Source organism: Lycium barbarum, chromosome 8, assembly GCF_019175385.1.
Source record: "Lycium barbarum isolate Lr01 chromosome 8, ASM1917538v2, whole genome shotgun sequence".
NCBI classification, from domain to species: Eukaryota; Viridiplantae; Streptophyta; class Magnoliopsida; order Solanales; family Solanaceae; genus Lycium; species Lycium barbarum.
In genome coordinates, this window is record NC_083344.1 from 124,722,345 (window position 1) to 124,742,255 (window position 19,911).

Consider the following 19,911-nt stretch of genomic DNA (forward strand, 5'->3'; position numbering starts at 1 on the left):
TTGTAGACTAGAACCCTAAAATTTCCATAGAAATCAAAGGGAGACGGAGAGTTTTTTAGGGTGTTGGTTCAAATGGAGGCTTCTAGAGACTGAAAGCCTCTTTAATTAAACGTGGGTCGGGTCGGGTAGGGTGGGTTCGGGTTATTTACCCGGTTCTAATTGCCATTTATTATGTGGCATAAATATATTACACGTGGATGGCCAGCTGGACCCGCGAGTGACTACACTCACTCCGGGTCATGAGCTCGGGGATTAATTAAAACCCATTTTGCCAAGTCTAGGGGTGTCTTGAAGTGCAGCAATAGTTTGGGGACGAAAGTTGCAATTTGTGCCAAGTTCGGGGGCGTTTTAGTTACTTAAGCCTAAAAATTATGTAGAAAATTTGTCGGTGCAGTTCGTTTTTTCTTCGGTTTGCTTTTAGTAAAACCAAAACTAATACAAATATTATCGGTTTTTAAAAATTCAAAACTAAACCAAACCAAACCCAAGTAAATATCGCTTTATTTAATCGGTTTGGTTTTGATTTTCGGTTTGGATCAGTTTTTAACCGTGAACACCCCTAACCGTAAGTGTAACTGCATTCACAATTTTTCTTTCATGAATACATAATTATTACACAAAACACACACATATAGAGTTCGAACAGAAAACAATAAATTCATCTGCAACAACTTTACAGGCATATTATGGCTAATCTGGCATTTTTGGCATGACAAAATATGTCTCATAGAAAAATAAGACGATAATGCCAGAGCAAAAATGGAATATTATGCAATACTGATAATTCTAATAATGATTTTTGTCTTGGCAATCATCAATACACATTCTCGTAGTCTTTTTCCAGTTATCGTCGAGTAAGAACATGATTCCTTTACTGTTGTGACCTTACATTTTGATATAAATATTTGAAAGATATATATAAATGTTATTCAATTTTGTCCAGTTTATCTAAAGAATCAAGATAATTTTTCTCTTGTGACAAAATTTACAGAGCTGCAGCCAAAACAGATTTTTTTTGCCTTTGCTTCACATTCATAGGTAAACCCTGCATTGGGAAAGACATAATAATTTACATCGTGAGAACTCGTTACACATCTAAAAACAATAAAAATAGCTAGTTCTTTAGGTGAGAATCTTACGTTTGTCGTATGAATGGTTGATTCAGTAGTCATGCTAATATTTTGATCTGGAATCAACTCGAACGAGAAGTTCTGCAAAAATATCGCAACAGCAACTGTAACTTCCAACAAGGCAAATTGATCACCAACGAATTTTCGTGGCCCTCCACTAAACGGGATGAATATATGAACGATAATCTTCTACTCAGACAAGCTGTGTATAAACTGAATAGGAAAAAGAAAAGGTAAGGCAGAAATGAATACCTAAAGTCAGTATTCGTTTCGTTTGGAACTGGACCTTCCAAGTCGAATCTTTCAGGATCAAATTCTTCTGCTCTTTCCCATACCTGGAGGGAAAAAAAAGACAGTAAAGACAAATTATTTTTTGTACTGGTGATATTTTCCGAGGCTGGAAGAAAACACTTCAATAGATTAAAATGAGACTTGAAATGTATTATGCAACGCAAAAAAAAAAAGGAGGAGATGGTGGGACAATATCTTTTACCAGAAAGTTCCCTCCAAATTGTATGCTTAATTTAAGCAAAGCCAAAGTGGAAAAGGTAGATAAAACTCTTCTTAGCAAGTTTATAGCGGTTTGACTTTTTCAAACTTAAATAAAACTAACCAATTATGATCGAGTTTTTTTTTCCAATAACAAACCAAGTCAAATTAAATCACTTGTCGGGTTTTTTTTCTCGATTTGATCTAGATTATCGATTTGGTGCATCGATTTTCTTTTTACCCCTACTCTTTGTTATTTAACAAATGATCTACTTTGTGTGTTGTTGCACTCCAAATCATGAAAGCTGCTATGAAATCATTTGCATATTATTTAATTGTCAATAAGCTTAATTAATATATGACCACTTAATTAACATATCTAACAACATATTATGTACCCATATGTTTTTCCATCTATGAATTTCCAACAAGAAACATAAATGATCAACTTGGTTAAATTTACTCAATGAAGTATCATGCTTACTTGGTGTCTAATTGGTCTTTTACAAAATCAAAAAAGGTAGATTAGCAAAACAAAAAAATAACATATGATACTCATAACTTTGAGAATATGACGACTCAGACATTGGTGTTTTCTTCCATAGTTGAAATGTAAAATTTGTATAGACTCCAAACGACTTATGCGATTTAACCTAAATGAAAAATTATGAACCATATTTAGTACTACTGAACACATCATCAATACGAGATGAAATATTTAATATGAATTATCTGTTTCATATCACTTCAACTTAAATCACTTACGATGAACAATGATCATACACTCAATTTTTAAGAGTAATGATTTATAGGAAATAAGTTTCTTGAAATTATTCGAATGCATGAAAATGATCCCAACATGATGGATTAGCAAACGGTAAAATGACATATGATATATCTCATAACTTTCAAAGTGTGACGAAGGGGACATTTGGCGTTTCATTACATAGTTGAAATTCAAAATTTGTAGACTCCAAACGATTTATGTGATTTATCCAGATTTAAAGATCATATTAGTCATGCTCACACTATATTGTTTACACATTAAATTTCCTATTACTTCATTTTATCTTAAGGAAAACCTTAATTTTGCTGCTATTCGGTGACACTCACACTCTATTGGTTCATTTTCTTATATTCTGAGGCTATTGCTCTTTTAACATGATAAAATGTGGATGTCAATATATTCTTCAAATCTTTATGTAATAATTACATTTAAGAAAAAAAGGGAAAGTGTCTGAGACAGAAAATGGCACAATTGAAAATCTACACTTGCAATCACTTGATAAGAGAATAATTCCATTCAAGTTATACCTAAGGTATTCTACGACAACATAAAATGCAATCCGCTAAGTATTAAACTAGTACTACTTATGATAGTGACTACCGGCTTAAAAAAACTCATCGTGAGACGACACACGAAAATACGTACACTTCAAATCACGTGATAAAAGGAATAATTGAAGTTATCAACCTTTTATTTTTCAAAAATACATTACATTTCCTCTTCATTTATAGATTATATTACAACATCTATACGTGAATATGACGTACCAAGTCAACCACAATGTTAACACTGACAAGAAAAAAAGTACTCTCAAACAAAATTAATAGAAAATAATACTTTCATCATTATTATAGCCAAAGGCCAAATACATAAAACATGTTCAACAAGTTCTTCCCAAATTACACAACATTACACATGCTCAACAAAGTACAAATAGGTTTAGAACAAATCCTACTTGCCCTTGAGATTATTTAACTATAACTTCCACTCGAGCTCATAGAGAGAGTACTCAAAGGGAAGTGAAAATGCCAAAGGATACAAGTTGCCCTTCATAACTAGAACATAATCACCAAAGAAAATGGCAATTTCCTTACCGTGGGATTAAGATAAAAGCAGCATCAGCTCTATGGCCTCTAACAATAATTTGTCAACAGTTCCTCCAGACAAATGGGCTAAATCCGTCTTGAGCTGCCACCCCTTTGCCACCAGAGATGGTGGCAAAAGGGTGGCATCTCATGATCAAGAGCCCTAACACAAAGGAACAGTCTAAGAGAGAGAGAGAGAAAGAGAGAGGTGGGATGGAGGGTTTGGTTAGGAAGGTTTGGTTAGTTGTTTATAGAGGCAGGTGGACATCACGGTGTTGTTAGTTGAAAAAGAAAAAAGTTTTAACTCGTATTTATATCAAATGGTAAAATGATAAAAATTAGGCGAGCATATATGTATTTATTAACTGCGATTATTGATATTACTAGTAATAAATATCGAGTGTCAACCGAGGCGGATGCAGCATTGCAGCATCAGGTTCGTCTGAACTCAATATTTCAACATATATAGGAGCATAAATTTATGTGTAAAATTTACTAAAATTTTGACAAATAATATGTCTGAACTCATAATTTAAAAAATAAATAAATAATGAGTTCATTACTAAAAATCTTAAAGACTAAATATGCACAAATTTAAATCGCGAGTAAATCTTATTCCTATTTTTGTTGGTCATGTGGGCAACAAAAGGGTGAATTGACTTGAGTGAATGCGTGGTCACTTTTGGGTAAAGTAAGAGCAAAAGAAAGCAAGGTAAGCATCTTCCTAAGGATATGCCATTGTTCCACTACTCCACATCAAACGTCTCATAATTTCTTTTAAATTATGTTGCCACCCTTTGCTTTTCCTAAATCCTCACTGCTGCTATATTAATTAATTCATGAATCTAATATATATGTACTAACAGTACAATGAATTTTTATACGGTCGGTTTTAACTTGTTGCAACAGATTTTTTATTTTATTCAAATTACTAATTTTGCTTATTATACCATTTGTTTATTACCTTTTGGTGATATGATAATGTAAAATTTCTTTAACACTGTTAATATGTATAGAAGTTATAAGAGCCTTATAACTTCTATAAGAAGTACTGTTATGTAACAACCAAAGTGTGTATTTTTTTTTCCTTTTAATTTTCTGGCAAAGTTCAACCTTTTCATTTTCCCCCAACCATGCTACATTTGATTAATAGTATACTACCTATTATACTATCAATTGAACTTCAAATTCTAAAATAATACTAACATGATTTATGCTTCATTTTTCAATTTTGCGACATATAGTCTTCCAAGGTAGGCTACCCATAACTAAGAATCTAAATATCAATTTTAGTTTGTACTTATTATTTATCTGAATAAAATATTAATTCTCTCTCAGGTGGCATAAGCAGTATAAACTACGTAATTATAGCTTGTTGTAGCATTAATTAATTTGATTGCGTAACGCTCTTATTGAGGAAGATCGTGATCTTGTATAGATCCATGACTCATGTTCTACCCAATGGTTAATTGGTCAAAAGTTCTTTCTATATCATATCATTCTTATAATGGATTTCATTTCAAAATCTCACCAATCTTTTGTTAGTCTGATGACATGTGCGAAAAATAAAGTAGGCCTAGCAAAGGAAGCAGCAAAGAAAGTTTTTGGAAATTTCGTATATCTGACCTTTCCTCCTTTATTTGCTTATTTTTTAGCAATTGAAAGTCATAAACATGCTAGTTTGGGAGGGACAATTAAAGATATGGAGTTTTTGCTCCTTGCTGATTTAAGTAATATAGCTTTTGCGCGGTTTTAATTGCTGTTTTTAGTATTTTTCAATGTACCCCAAAAAAAAAAAACAGGTAACCTAAAGGGCATTATGATCATGTTCTCCAAATCAGCTTACACTCACCTCGATTAATTTTACGGGTGCTATTTATCTCTCACCAGCACAGATAACAGGTAATACTATCTAGCTACCAAGACTTACAAATGAAAAGAAACGGCTTAAATATTTTTAGCTTCCGTTAAAAATTAAACCTGAGACCTTTTTTCAACCCACTTTATTTACATACTTTGACTGCAAGGGGCATAACGTCCATGATTACCCTTTATTTTGTTATGACATATAGTAGTACTTTAATTATAATATTATCGATCATCTGAAAAAACAAAGTACACCGAACCCCAGGCCACAAGTAGGTTATGACGTATACTTCACTTTTTATTCTTTAAGAATCAATTTATTTTCAGAAAAAAGTTGAAATATACAAAAGGCTCAAGTTTTGCAAATTGAACATGGCTGTAGAGCTCAAGTTTTGTGAAGTTTTGACCCCCAATATATATACATAATGCACGTACTTTTTTTCTTTCTGTCTTCTAACATCTACTATATTTTGTTTTTGTTTTTACCGCTTTCGTTTCTTGGTGTTAGGTCATGTACTAGTTGAGAAACTTGTGATTTTAAATTAGATGACAGTAAGTACAACTGCATTCACTATTATATTTTTTCATGTAACACATAATTATTACACAAGACACACACACATATCAAAAAATTCATCTTCAACAACTTTTCAGGCATATTCTGGCATTTTTGTCATGACATAATATGTTCTAACAGAAAAATAAGACTATAATGCCAGAGCAAAAATAGAATATTATGCAATACTGATAATTCTAATAGAACGATTTTTGTCTTGGCAATCATCAATACACATCCTCGTAGTCTTTTTCCAGTTATATATCGTCGAGTCAAGGATGATTCCTTTATTGTTGTGACCTTACATTTTGATATAAGTATGTGAAAGATATATATATAAATGTTATTCAATTTTGTCCAATCTATCTAAAGAATCAAGATAATTTTTCTCTTGTGACAAAATTTACAGAGCAGCAGCCAAAACAGATTCTTTTTGCCTTTGCTTCACTTTCATGTATAAATCCTTCATTGGAAAAGACAATAGTAATTTACATTGAGAGAACTCGTTAAATCTTAAAACAAGAAAAATAGCTAGATCTCTAGGTGAGAATCTTACATTTGTCATATGAATGGTTGCTTCAGTAGTCATGCTAATATTTTGATCTGGAATCAACTCGAACGAGAAGTTCTGCAAAAATATCGCAACAGCAACTGTAGCTTCCAACAAGACAAATTGATCACCAACACATTTTCGTGGCCCTCCACTAAACGGGATGAATCTGCAACAAGTAAATATATGAACGATAATCTTCTACTCAGACAAGCTGTGTATAAACTGAATAGGAAAAAGAAAAGGTGAGGCAGAAATGAATACCTAAAGTCAGTATGCGTTTCGTTTGGAACTGGACCTTCCAAGTCGATCTTTCAGGATCAAATTCTTCTGCTCTTTCCCATACCTGGAGGGAAAAAAAAGACGGTAAAGACAAATTATTTTTTGTACTGGTGATATTTTCCGAGGCAGGAAGAAAACACTTCAATAGATTAAAATGAGACTTGAAATGAATTATGCAACCCCAAAAAAAAAAGGAGGAGGAAATGGTGGGACAATATCTTTTACGAGAAAGCTCCCTCCAAATTGTATGCTTAATTTAAGCAAAGCCAGAGTGGAAAAGGTAGATAAAACTATTCTTAGCAAGTTTATAGCAGGTTCGGTTTGACTTTTTCTAATTAAAAAGTCAATATATTCTGGGACTATTGCCCTTTTAACATGATAAAACGTGGATGTCAATATATTCTTCAAGTCTTTACGTAATAATTACATTTAAGAAAAAAGCGGAAAGAGTCTGAGTCAGAAATTGGCACAAATGAAAATCTACACTTGCAATCACTTGATAAGAGAATAATTCCATTCAAGTTATAACCAAGGTATTCTACGACAACATAAATGCAATACGCTAAGTATTAAACTAGTACTAATTATGATAGTGACTAACGGCTTAACAAAACTCATCGTGAGACGACACACGAAAATACGTACACTTCAAATCACGTGATAAAAGGAATTGTAGGAAATATTTTCCTTGAATCCTTTCATTACTTAAATTGGTTTATATATAAAAATATTCTAACCTAAAATAGGAGATTACACAATATACAAAATATTCTAACCGAAAATAGTAGATTACAAAATATTCTAACTAATATTTACATAATCTATCACACCCCCGCAGTCGAAACGGGAGGTTTACGAACGCTGAGACTGTCCCGAAAATCTTTAAATAAGACTTGTGGTGGTCCCTTGGTGAAAATATTGGCAATCTGATAGCGGGATGGAACATGAAGGACACGAAACTGTCCGCGCGCAACCTTCTCACGAACAAAGTGAATGTCCATTTCAATGTGTTTGGTGCGCTGATGTTGCACCGGATTTCCCGAAAGATAAATGGCACTCACATTGTCACAATATACCATAAAAGCCTTATGAATAGGACAATGTAATTCCAACAGAAGATTGCGAAGCCAGCAGGACTTTGAGACAACATTAGCAACCCCCCTATACTCCGCCTCAGCACTCGAACGAGAGAGGGTAGGTTGGTGTTTTGAAGACCACGATATCAAGTTATCCCCAAGGAAGACACAATAACCAGACGTTGACCGACGTGTGTCAGGGCAGCCCCCCCCAATCCGCATCAGTGTAGGAAAGAAGGTCCGTAACTGACGACCGATAAAGATGCAAACCATAGTCAAGTGTACCCTGAATGTAACGAATGATACGCTTAAGTGCATACATATGAACCTGTCGCGGTGCATGCATGTGTAAGCATACCTGTTGAACAGCATAAGAGATATCCGGCCTCGTGAAAGTAAGATACTGAAGGGCACCTGCGAGACTGCGATAGTGAGTCGGGTCATCATATGGAGCACCCGATGTGCCGCTCACCTTCGGTTTAGTATCAACCGGAGTAAAAGTAGCCTTACAAGAAGACATCCCAGCTCGATCAATGATTTCTTCGGCATACTTGCGTAGCGAAAAAAACATGCCATCCTTATGGCGAGTGACATGAATGCCAAGGAAATAATTCAAAGGACCCAGATCCTTCATAGCAAATTCCGAGGCAAGGAGAGCCATAATGGAGCATCGGAGAGAATCTGAGGAAGCAGTAAGAATAATATCATCAACATAAAGTAACATGTATGCCATATCGGACCCCTTTTTGTAGATGAACAAAGAATTTTCAGATCTGCTGTTTGAAAAACCAAGAGAAGAGACATAATCTGCAAAACGCTTGTACCATGCTCTCGGGGCCTGCTTAAGCCCATATAAGGACTTACGGAGTAAACATACATAATCCGGATGAGTGGGATCTCTGAAACCTAGAGGTTGATGCATATACATTGTTTCCTTGAGCTCACCGTGTAAGAAAGCATTCTTGACGTCTAGCTGATGAATAAGACACTTCTTTGATAATGAAAGACTGAGAACGGCGGCTTGACCACTGGACTGAAGGTCTCACCACAATCAATGTCAACCTGTTGAGTCTTACAATCACCTACAAGACGGGCTTTATGCCTCTCAAAATCACCATTAAACTTTTCTTTATGAGTGAAAATCCACATAGAACGAATAACATTCACATTAGGTGGACGGGGCACCAACTCCCACGTCTTATTTTTAATAAGAGCATCAAATTCATCATCCATAGCCATTTTCCAATTCGGGTCACGAAGGGCAGCCACAGGGTTACGAGGGAGAGGGGATTTCGTAACCATGGTATTCAAGTTAAAGTGCGTTTTGGCTTAAAAATACCATGCTGACTCCGGGTCACCATTCGGGGCGGATTGGTAAAAGAAGGTGGTTGGGGTGACGGTGGGATAGAGGTAGCCGAGGGCTGTTGGCCCAAGGTAGCGGGGAGAGGGGTAGGTGCGGTAGGGGAGACGGCTGCCAGCGGAGGGGACTGGGCAGCAGGCTGGGTCACGGTGGGAGGGGGGTAGTCGGCTGTGGCACGGGGAGCAGTGGGGGGAGGGGGGGGGGGGCTGAGCCGACTATCCGGAGTAGAAGCCAAGGGATGCAACCAAAATGGGGAAATGCCATCGTCCAAAAACTCATAAGTAATTGAAGTGGGAGAATGTAAATTGGAAAAGGGGAAGACATTCTCATCAAAAATCACGTGATGAGAAATAATGATTTTATGGGACGATAAATCATAACACTTATACCCTCTATGATTCGTAGGATACCCCAAAAAAAACACACGGTGTAGACCGAGCTTGCAATTTGTGGATAGTCGGAGAAGGAAAAAGGGGATAGAATAAACACCCAAAAACCCGAAGATGAGAGTAAGATGACTTTCTTTGGTATAACACTTGAAGAGGAGAAACGTGATCTAATAATTTACTTGGTAAAATATTAAGAAGATATGTTGCCATTTGTAAGGCGTGATGCCAGAATGAAGGGGGGAGAGAAGCATGAGCAAGGAGAGTCCGAGTGATATTATTGATAGAACGGATTTTTCTTTCGGCTTTCCCATTTTGTGAAGACGTATGTGGATAAGAAAGACGGAATGACATCCCATTAGACTCACAAATTTCCCGAATTGACCATTATCATATTCCCTCCCATTATCACATTGGACATTTTTAATATGACGTTCAAATTGGGTATGAATGTGGGTTTTTAAAACTAAGAATTTCACATAGACATCGGATTTCTTAGCCAAAGGAAAAGTCCATAAAAACTTCGAAAAATCATCCATAAAAAGAACATAATATCGATGACCTAATGAACTTAACACGGGAGAGGTCCACAAATCACTATGAATAATATCAAATGGCATCAAAGTTTCGGAAATAGAAGAATCAAACGGCAACTTAATGTGTTTACCAAGAGCGCAAGAACGACAAATACTAGAATGACTAGATTTATTACATTCAATGCTTTTATTAAGCCTAAGACAATCTAAGATAGAATTTCCCGGATGACCCAAGCGAGCATGCCAAAAAGAAGAGGACAACACCGCAAAGGTTGATGGAGTGGTGGTTGGATATTTGATGGTGGTGACTGGATAAAGATCTCCCCGATTATCACACCGCATTAGTGGCATCCCCGTCTGGAAATCCTTCACAGAAACCCATATGGATCAAAATCAACAGACACAAAATTATCAGTAGTAAACTTCCGTACTGAGATTAAATTTTTAATGAGTTTAGGAGCATGTAAGACATTCCGTAAGGATAAAGGGGGTTTGGGGGAGGCAAACTAGTATGACCACAACCACGAATTGGAATCGAATGACCATTTCCCACAACAATACCATTATTTTGATTGCTCAAATTAAAATAAGACGAGAGATTACCGTCCGAGGATGTCATATGAGAAGTGGCCCCGGTGTCCATGTACCAATTTTGATCGGGTGGGTTCAAGGTCATGGTGTGCATTGCGGACTCAATGTCGGTTGGAACATACGACCCGGGAGAAGCCACTGCCGCCGTGTAGAGCTGTTGGGCTGGAGGAGGGCTCAATATACCCTGCTGCCGTGGCGGGACTGGCGGCGGACGAGCCCAAGAAGCCGTCGGGTACGGGCAAGGTGGAGGAGCAGCCCAGCGAGGCTGCGGGACCCACTGCCAGTGGCCAAACTGGCCGACAGTCTACTGCTGCGAAGTGGAGGCCGCTGGCTGCTGACCGCCACTGCTTCGAGCTGAATTACCACGGCCGCCGGTGACTTTGCTGCTGCTTGAGCCTCGGCCCAAGCCTCCCTTACGGCCAGTTCTAGAATTTTGGCCGCGGGAATTTTTGGGTTTCCCTCGGCGTGAGCTTGTGTTGTCCGAGGGTAGTGGCGCGTCGTCGACCGAGGCCACCATAGCCGAACCAGACCCGTGTGACACCATTTCCGCAAGTTCACGTTCTTCCAAAACAAAGGAAGACCGAGCCTCAGTGAATGGAGGGAGCGGCTTTGCATGGCGAATTTATGTCCCAACCCCTTTGTACGCTTCAGTGAGACCCGAGACCAGTTGAAGGACAAGGCAGCTATTCGTCACGGGAGCCCCGACGTTTTTCAGTTGATCTGCAAGGCTTTTGAGATGTTGACAATAGGCTGAGACATTGGGAAAATCCTCCATACGAGTCGTCGTGAATTCTTGTTCGAGAGTCACCGCACGAGAAGTTTGATGATCTTGAAAGATATCACGCAAGTGATCCCAAGCATCCATGGTAGTAGCATCTGGTTCGATGATAGTGTTTAACAGATCATTCGAAATTGTCGAATAAATCCATTGAAGCACGCACGGTGGCGTCAATGGTCGTTCATAATTCAACTTCCTCATTAGTTTTGGGAGCCGGCTTCTCCTTACCTTTGGGTGGAGGAATTGTCACGACCCAGCCCCGTGGGCCGCGACTGGCACCCTACCTGGGTACCCAGACCGAATCACACATTCGTTTTCGAATCCAAACTTATTTCATAATTTTTCGAAATCATACTGAACATAGTTCATATCAATTATGTCTCAAGCGGCCGTGTCAAATCAAAATATCATATCAAATACAAACTGAGCGGCGGAATAGACATCGCCGGTCAAAAGTACAAATATAAGCATAGGGGCCATTTGGGGCCATCATAACAAACGAACCGCTTTAAGACCAGAAAGCAAAATCAGACCAACATATACAGGACCCTCACCCCACATATATGACTACAGGCCTCTACGAGTTCGAAACAGAAACATATGGCGAGACAGGGCCCCGCCGTACCCAAATAGTCAAACATACCAAATATATACAAAGAAAAAGGAGTCTGTACCAAAAGTGGACTCCGGATCAAATAGGAGTACTCCGGAATAGCAAGAAGTGAAGCCTACTGTGGAGGATCACCGATATCTGCACCTGCGGGCATAAAACGCAGCCCCCGAAGAGAGGGGGTCAGTACGAAATATGTACTGAGTATGTAAAGCACGGAGTACAGAAATATGGATCAAAACCGAAAGCAAATCAAATGTCAAAGAGGAGTACAAATAGGTATGTCAAAATCTGTATCGAAATCATATACGTATACATAATGCAATTGAAATCATGCAAACGCTTAGGAACGTGGTCGCCACTCCGACGCTGGCGCCACACACAGCATAACACCAGAAGGTTTCAAATCTCCGTACATCCCCGAACACAAACATAATCATCGGTGAGCGTATCGCATCACGAGCCATATCACAGCATAACTCCAAACGGAACCCGGCCCTATGGCGAGGCCTCGGGAACCGTAACACAACATACGGCCGAATTGTCATAAGGCGCACGAATCAAAACCGGCCCGGGAACCGGTGAACGAAGTCATCATAAGGCACGAGCGGAGTCGTGAGCAAACAAATGCAATCCATATTTCAAAATAGCCTTTCAAAACTTAGTAGTCTCATAAGTCATTTCATAGTACAAAATAATCGGATACTTAGCCGATATAAAGTTTCATTTATCAAAACTTTTCCAAAATAATATGTGTAGCTCAGAACGTAGCTTAACATATCGAAATTGTCGAAACATATCCCGTAGACGGGAATTCCAACATCGAAGGTGCCGTTCCAAACGTTATTCAAAAGGACAGCCCAATAAGACAAATAGGGCGTCTCGGGGTTAGCGGGCCCACCTCGAATCAAAGTGAGGTGGCGAACATATTCTTACGAACATTTATATGCCAGGGGTCATACATAATCATTTCTAGGTTACCCGACCACATTTCGATAGGTTTCGGACGAATGGTGGCATTCTAGCCAAAATAGAGCCCTTAGGCTTCAATTGAATTGAATGAATAGTAACTTTTCTGTGGATCGGGTTTCGAGGAACAGAAATGCTCCGGAAGGTCTCATATTCGACTAACATACTAGGATATGCCAAATGAAGGAGTGGGAAGCTTTACATACCTCACAGACGTCGTATGCTCTTCCAAAAGTCCAGTCCCGTTTCGTCAAAAATCTGCAAATGGTCAAAGTTACCAATTGAGATTCTTAGGCTTAAAAATGCCTTTAACTTCAATTTTGCCTACCGAAATTTCGGCAGCATTTCCCCTATAAATCTAACATCCCCGAGGCTTAGCTCGGCTCAAAATGCATCAACCACAACAGCCCACACGTCAACAAACAACACAAACAACAATCAAACCATTCTAGCTTCAAGTTCTACTTTGTTATCTAAGTTGGCAACTTTCATTCAAACTTTCAAAGCTCCAATTCTACTCTACATAATCGAATTCATTTCTACATTCAAACTTATACAATCACATCCTAATTACAATCCAAGCCATACACGAAATTACACCAAAATCCATTATTGTCCAGAATTCTTTAAAACATCAAAATTCACGACGAACATTCTAACTCACGTCGTTTCATTCCGAATTCATTAACATCCTTATAGATTCATATCTAAAGTCTCTAGCACCTTAAATATACAATGATATACATAATGATACCGAAGGTATACGCTTTCCGATAATATCCAAAATCATTTTTCAACGCCAATTTCATTCATCAATTAATCATTTACGACATAAGGGTCACAACAACACATTATACCAACTTAACCAAAATCAATTCACATCAATTTTCCTCTCTATGGTTCACGGCCAATACACACTATACACACACACCCACGACTTTCTATTTACATCAAAATTACGGGATCTCCATCTATTTCCAATCCTTAACATATTCACATCAATTTTATAACATAAAAGGGGCAAAATTCTTACCTTTCCTTGAAACCCCGACTTGTCGCAAACGTCGTTCTTGCGCCAAACTAATTATACCCCGTTGAAGAGGGCCTTGAGTACTCCACAATATGTGAAAACTTTGAATTTTGGATCACTAACCAAGCTTGGGAATGTTTTTTTTCTAGGTTCGGCCGAACCTCTCTTATGGGGGTGTTCTTGATTTTTTTGTTGATTTAATGAAAAATACAAAGAGTTGTGGATATATATCCTACTATGAGTCATGTGCTATGCACATGACATTAATACTATGGGTTTGGGCCTACACAAGGCCGGCCACCCTTCCATGGTTTGGGCCTCAATTTGTGTTGCATTTTTCCTTGGCCCAATTAGCTAAAGTCCCGTTTTGTAATTCCCGAAACTAATTTCCGAAATTCCAAATTTACCCTCGGCCTTTCCCGATGTCTTGACATTAAGAATTCCATAACCAACATAGTCACATTTACTAAAATCAAATTATGTCCTTCTAACACCCAAGTCGTAATTATGTCTCGATTTCCAATTATACGAAAACACGGGACATAACAGGAATGATGTGATGAAGGACTTTGTGAGAACGAGCATGAATTTTGAAAAGCTCGGCCCATGTACCGTATTGTGAGTTTTCCATCTCAAGAGTAACAGAGATGTGATTCTTGATATTGGAGACCGCGAGGGCCGGGTGGAACGTGGGCTTAGCCGGGGTGTTTGGTGCGTCGGCCATGGGAAAAAAAAAGAAGAAGGGGCGACGGCTTAAGGAAGGAAAAAAATAGGGACTAGGGCGTAGCGGAAGGAGGAAGAGGAAAGAAACCCTAATCTGATACCATGTAGGAAATATTTTCCTTGAATCCTTTCATTACTTGAATTGGTTTATATACAAAAATATTCTAACCTAAAATAGGAGATTACACAATATACAAAATATTCTAACCTAAAATAGTAGACTACACAATATTCTAACTAATATTTACATAATCTATCAGGAATAATTGAAGTTATCAACCTTTTATTTTTCAAAAATACATTATGTTAGGTCCAAGGTTTCACCTACTAATTTTGATGATAACAAACCAACACAATTATTTAATAAAAGAACATTTACTTGTGGTAAATTTATTTTTGTACAGGTTTATTTGATGATTAAAGATTTGGTGAAGATCTAAATAAATATGAAGAAGAAGATATTACGAGATGGAATTACGGAAGAAGATATGGAAGAAAAAGATTTCCCAAATCAAGTTACAAGAATCATGGAAAGGATATTTACTACAGTGAAGATTTATTACAATATTAATTTTATGGAAGGAAAATATCTCTATGGCTACACTACAATCTAGAGGTTGGAAAGTCTATGAAATCAAGAAAAAAGGGGTTGAGACTATTTGCTGGAAATTATCCTACGAGGACATTTACAAAGAAAGACCATGTCCTAAGGGATTCAGAATATTAGAGGGTCTCAAATGCAATGCCAATAAAGAAGGGAATTAATTGGTTCTCGATGCTTTAGGAAAAGATCAAGACCAATTTGTTACTTAAAGAAGGCTCAAAATTTATGGAGCATCAAGATATGCAAGAAGTCTCAAGTTCATAAAAGAGTCTACATTCAAAGTGATCAAGATCCAAGTTCAAGAAGAATTGAGGAAGGAAATATTTACTACAAAATAAGATGATTTGCTTATTATGGAAGAAAGAATATTTCCCCTACAGCCTATTTTGGGAAGCATTTGATTTGAGGAACGTAGCAAAAGTTATGAAAATATGGGGTGCTGAGTAATATACTTTACGACTAAATGTGAAGGAAGGAAAGCACACAAAGATGCAGCAGTAATTAAATATATCAAGCCATATTCAAGGAAAGAGAATAAATCAAGATTTAGCATGAAGGAAGGGATCAGGGTAATTAAGGAATTAATTTTAATTACAATGCCCTACAAGGAAAAATTACTTCTGCTCAATTCATTAAAGAATTGGAAGGAAGGATCTTTAATATCTCAAGTACCAAAAATCTGCAACAACAAGGAAAGACTACCAATGAAATTATACAATGAATATTGGGAAGCTCTACTCGGTCAAAGGAATCAAGGAGAAGATATCACTCCAAGATTTAAGGAAGCAATCAACAAGTAATCATAAAAAAGATTGAGGAACAACCTATGAAATTCCCTTGGGTTATGCAATAGCCAGAGCAAGTTGAAAGGCTATAAATCTACGAGCTCTTAAAAGAAGAAAAACATGCAGCCACTTATACTTTCGTCTCAACCTTCTCAAGTTCTTTGCTCTACTTTTCATAAGCATTGTAATCCTGAGTGACTTACTGTGTAAACAAAAAAAAAAGAGGAGAGATATAGTATAGTTGGTGAGGCTTTGTATTGAGAGGTTGTGTCATTGTTCGTTTCTTTGGTGGGCGAGTGAAAACCAAAGAGTCGTTGTTGGTGAGCGAGTGAAAAACCAACTTTGTATGTTGTTGGTGAGCGTGTCAAAACCAAACCTTGTTCGTTGTTGGTGAGCAAGTGAAAACCAACCTTGTAAACGTTGGTGGTGAACGAGGAAAACCACAAAGGCTGTACTCAACTAAATTATAAAGGGCTTAAAGAGATAACCTCCTTGCAACCCAAGGGGACTGGATTAGGATACCACATTGGTTCCGAACCAGTATAAAAATTCCTGGTGTCATTTATTTTATTGCTCTCATATTATATTCTGCACCCTTACTATTTATTGTGGTTTATATTTGTGCAAATCGAAGGACTGATAATTTTGTGCAGGCTGTCTCGCTATCAATCGACTGACACCAAACAGTAGTCGACTAGATTTTTTTAACAGGCTTACAATTCACCCCTTCATTTATAGATTATATTACAACATCTATACGTGAAGATGCGGTACCAAGTTAACCACCATGTTAACACTGACAAAAAAAAAGTACTCTCAAACAATATTAATAGAAAACAATACTTTCATCATTATTATAGCCAAAGGCCAAATACATAAAACATGTTCAACAAGTTCTTCCCAAATTACACAACATTACACATGTTCAACAAAGTACATATAGGTTTAGAACAAATCCGACTTGCCCTTGAGATTATTTAACTATAACTTCCACTCGAGCTCACAGAGAGAGTACTCAAAGGGAAGTGAAAATGCCAAAGGATAGAAGTTGCCCTTCATAACTAGAACATAATCACCAAAGAAAATGGCAATTTCCTTACCGTGGGACTAAGATAAAAGCAGCATCAGCTCTATTACCTCTAACAAAAATTTGTCAACAATAGCCACCAGCTCCTACAGACAAACGGGCGAAATCCGTCTTTAGCTACCACCCCTTTGCCACCGGAGATGGTGGCAAAAGGGTGGCATCTCATGATCAAGAACTCTAACACAAAGCAACAGTCTAGAGAGAGAGAGAGAGGTGGGATGGAGGGTTTGGTTAGGAAGGTTTGACTAGTTGTTTATAGAGGCATGTGGACATCATGGTGTTGTTAGTTGAAAAAGAAAAAAGTTCTCACTCGGTGTTTATATCAAATGGTAAAATAATAAAATTTAGGCGAGAATATGTCTTTATTCAACAATTATTGATATTACTAGTAATAAATATTGAGCATGAACAGAGGCGGATGTAGCGTTGCAACGTCAGGTTCGTCTGAACTCAATATTTTCAACATAAGAGCATAAACTTATGTGTAAAATTTACTAAAATTATGACAAATAACATGGCTGAACCCATAATTTTAAAAAATAAATTAATATGTTCAATACAAAAAATCTTAAAGATTTAACCTAACAAAGTTTAAATGGCGAGTAAATGTTTTTCTTATTTTTGTTGGTCATGTTTTTTATTTTTATTTTTTAAAAAATAAAATTTTCCACCGTATGGTGGCAAAAGGGTGAATGTGGGCAACAAAAGTGTGAATTGACTTGAGTGAATGTGTGGGTCACTTTTGGATAAAGTAAGTGCAAAAGAAAGCAAAGTTAGCATCTTCCTAAGGATATGCCATTGGCACTTCCACTACACATCAAACGTCTCATAATTTCTTCTAAAATATATTGCCACCCTTTGCAATCCTAACTACTGCTATATTAATTAATTGAATCTAATTTATATGTACTAACAGTACAATGAATTTTTATACAATCGGTTTTAACTAAAAACAGATTATTATTTTATTCAAATTACTAATTTCGCTTATTATACCATTTATTTTATTACCTTTTGGTGATTTGATAATGTAAAATTTTTTAACACTTTCAATACGTATAGAAGTTATAACTTCTATAAGATGTACTGTTATGCAACAACCAAAGTGTGTATTTTTTTCCTTTTTCTGGAAAAGTTCAACTTTTTCATTTCCCCCCAACCATGCTACATTTGATTATACTACATATTATACTATCAATTGAACTTCAACGTCTAAAATAATACTAATATGGTTTATGCTTCATTTTTCAATATTGCGACATATTGTCTTCCAAGGTGGGCTTAAAATCTAATTATTAATTTTATTCTGTACTTATTATTTATCTGAATAGAATATTAATGCTCTCTCAGGTGACATAAGCAGACAAGTTCTACAAAGTGGTGGTTAGACCAACTATGTTGTATGGGGCGGAGTGTTGGCCAGTCAAGAAATCTCATGTTCAGAAGATGAAAGTGGTGGAAATGAGAATGCTGCGATGGATGTGTGGGCACACTAGGAGCGATAGGATTAGGAATGAAATCATGCAAGACAAGGTTAGAATAGCCTCAGTGGAAGACAAGATGCGGGAAGCGAGGCTAAGATGGTTTGGGCATGTGATGCGGAGAGATGCAAATGCCCCAATGCGGAGGTGCGAGAGGTTGGCCAGCGACGGTTTCAGAAGAGGTAGAGGTAGGCCGAAGAAGTATTGGGGGGGAGTGATTAGACAGGACATGGTGCATTTCCTGCTTACCGAGGACATGACCTTAGATAGGAGGGTATGGAGGACTCATATTAGGGTAGAAGGTTAGTAGGTAATCCCGTTTATCCTTTCTTACGAGTAGTTATGTTGCTCTATAGTTTCTTGTCTCTTGATTTCTGCGAGTATCTGTTGGTTTATAATGGCTTATTTACTTTTACTTTCATTATTTTCATTTTCATAATTTCTTTGATTTGTTTGCCCGTATCTGACATTTCTTATGCTTTTTCTTGAGCCGAGGGTATTCCGGAAACAGCCTCCCTACCTAAGGTGAGGATAAGGTCTGCGTACATTCTACCCTCCCCAGACCCCACGTTGTGGGATTCACTGGGTATGTTGTTGTTGTTGTCGTCGTCGTCTCAGGTGACATAAGCAGTATATATTAAGTAGTTAAAGGCTTAAAGCTTCTTGTAGCATTGATTAATTTGATTACGTAATGCTCTTATTGAAGAAGATCGATGACTCATGCTCTACCCAATGGTTAATTGGTCAAAAGTTCTTCTATATTATATCCTTATAATGGATTTCATTTCCAAATCTCACCAATTTTTTTTGTTAGTCTGATGACATGTGCGAAAAATAAAGTAGGCCTAGCAAAGGAAGCAGCAAAGAAAGTTTTTGGAAATTTCGTATATCTGACCTTTCATCCTTTATTTGTTTGTTTTTTAGCAAATGCAGGGCGTAGACACGAAGAGGAGTTGCTGGTTTGGGAGACACAATTAAAGATATGGAGTTTTTGCTCCACGCTGATTTAAGTAATGTTACTTATGAGCGTTTTAATGTTTGTTTTTAGTATTTTTCTATGTACCCCCCAAAAAAATAAGAAGCAGAGAACCTAAAGGGCATTATGATCATGGTGTCCAGATCAGTTTACGCGTACCTCGATTAATTTTAG

General features: G+C 37.3%; 2 long non-coding RNA genes across 2 annotated transcripts; both read right to left on the reverse strand.

Annotated features, from left to right (window-relative positions):
• Positions 1-765: 765 nt before the first annotated feature.
• Positions 766-3,812, reverse strand: LOC132605418 (uncharacterized). Its single transcript, XR_009569177.1, has 4 exons — positions 3,501-3,812; positions 1,383-1,465; positions 1,140-1,211; positions 766-1,045 (listed from the first exon to the last, which is right to left on the reverse strand). It is a non-coding gene; the product is annotated as an uncharacterized LOC132605418 (long non-coding RNA).
• An 8,056-nt stretch (positions 3,813-11,868) lies between these two features.
• On the reverse strand, positions 11,869-13,445 carry LOC132605419 (uncharacterized). The gene is made up of 2 exons (XR_009569178.1): positions 13,258-13,445; positions 11,869-12,229 (listed from the first exon to the last, which is right to left on the reverse strand). It is a non-coding gene; the product is annotated as an uncharacterized LOC132605419 (long non-coding RNA).
• Between the last annotated feature and the right edge of the window lie 6,466 nt (positions 13,446-19,911).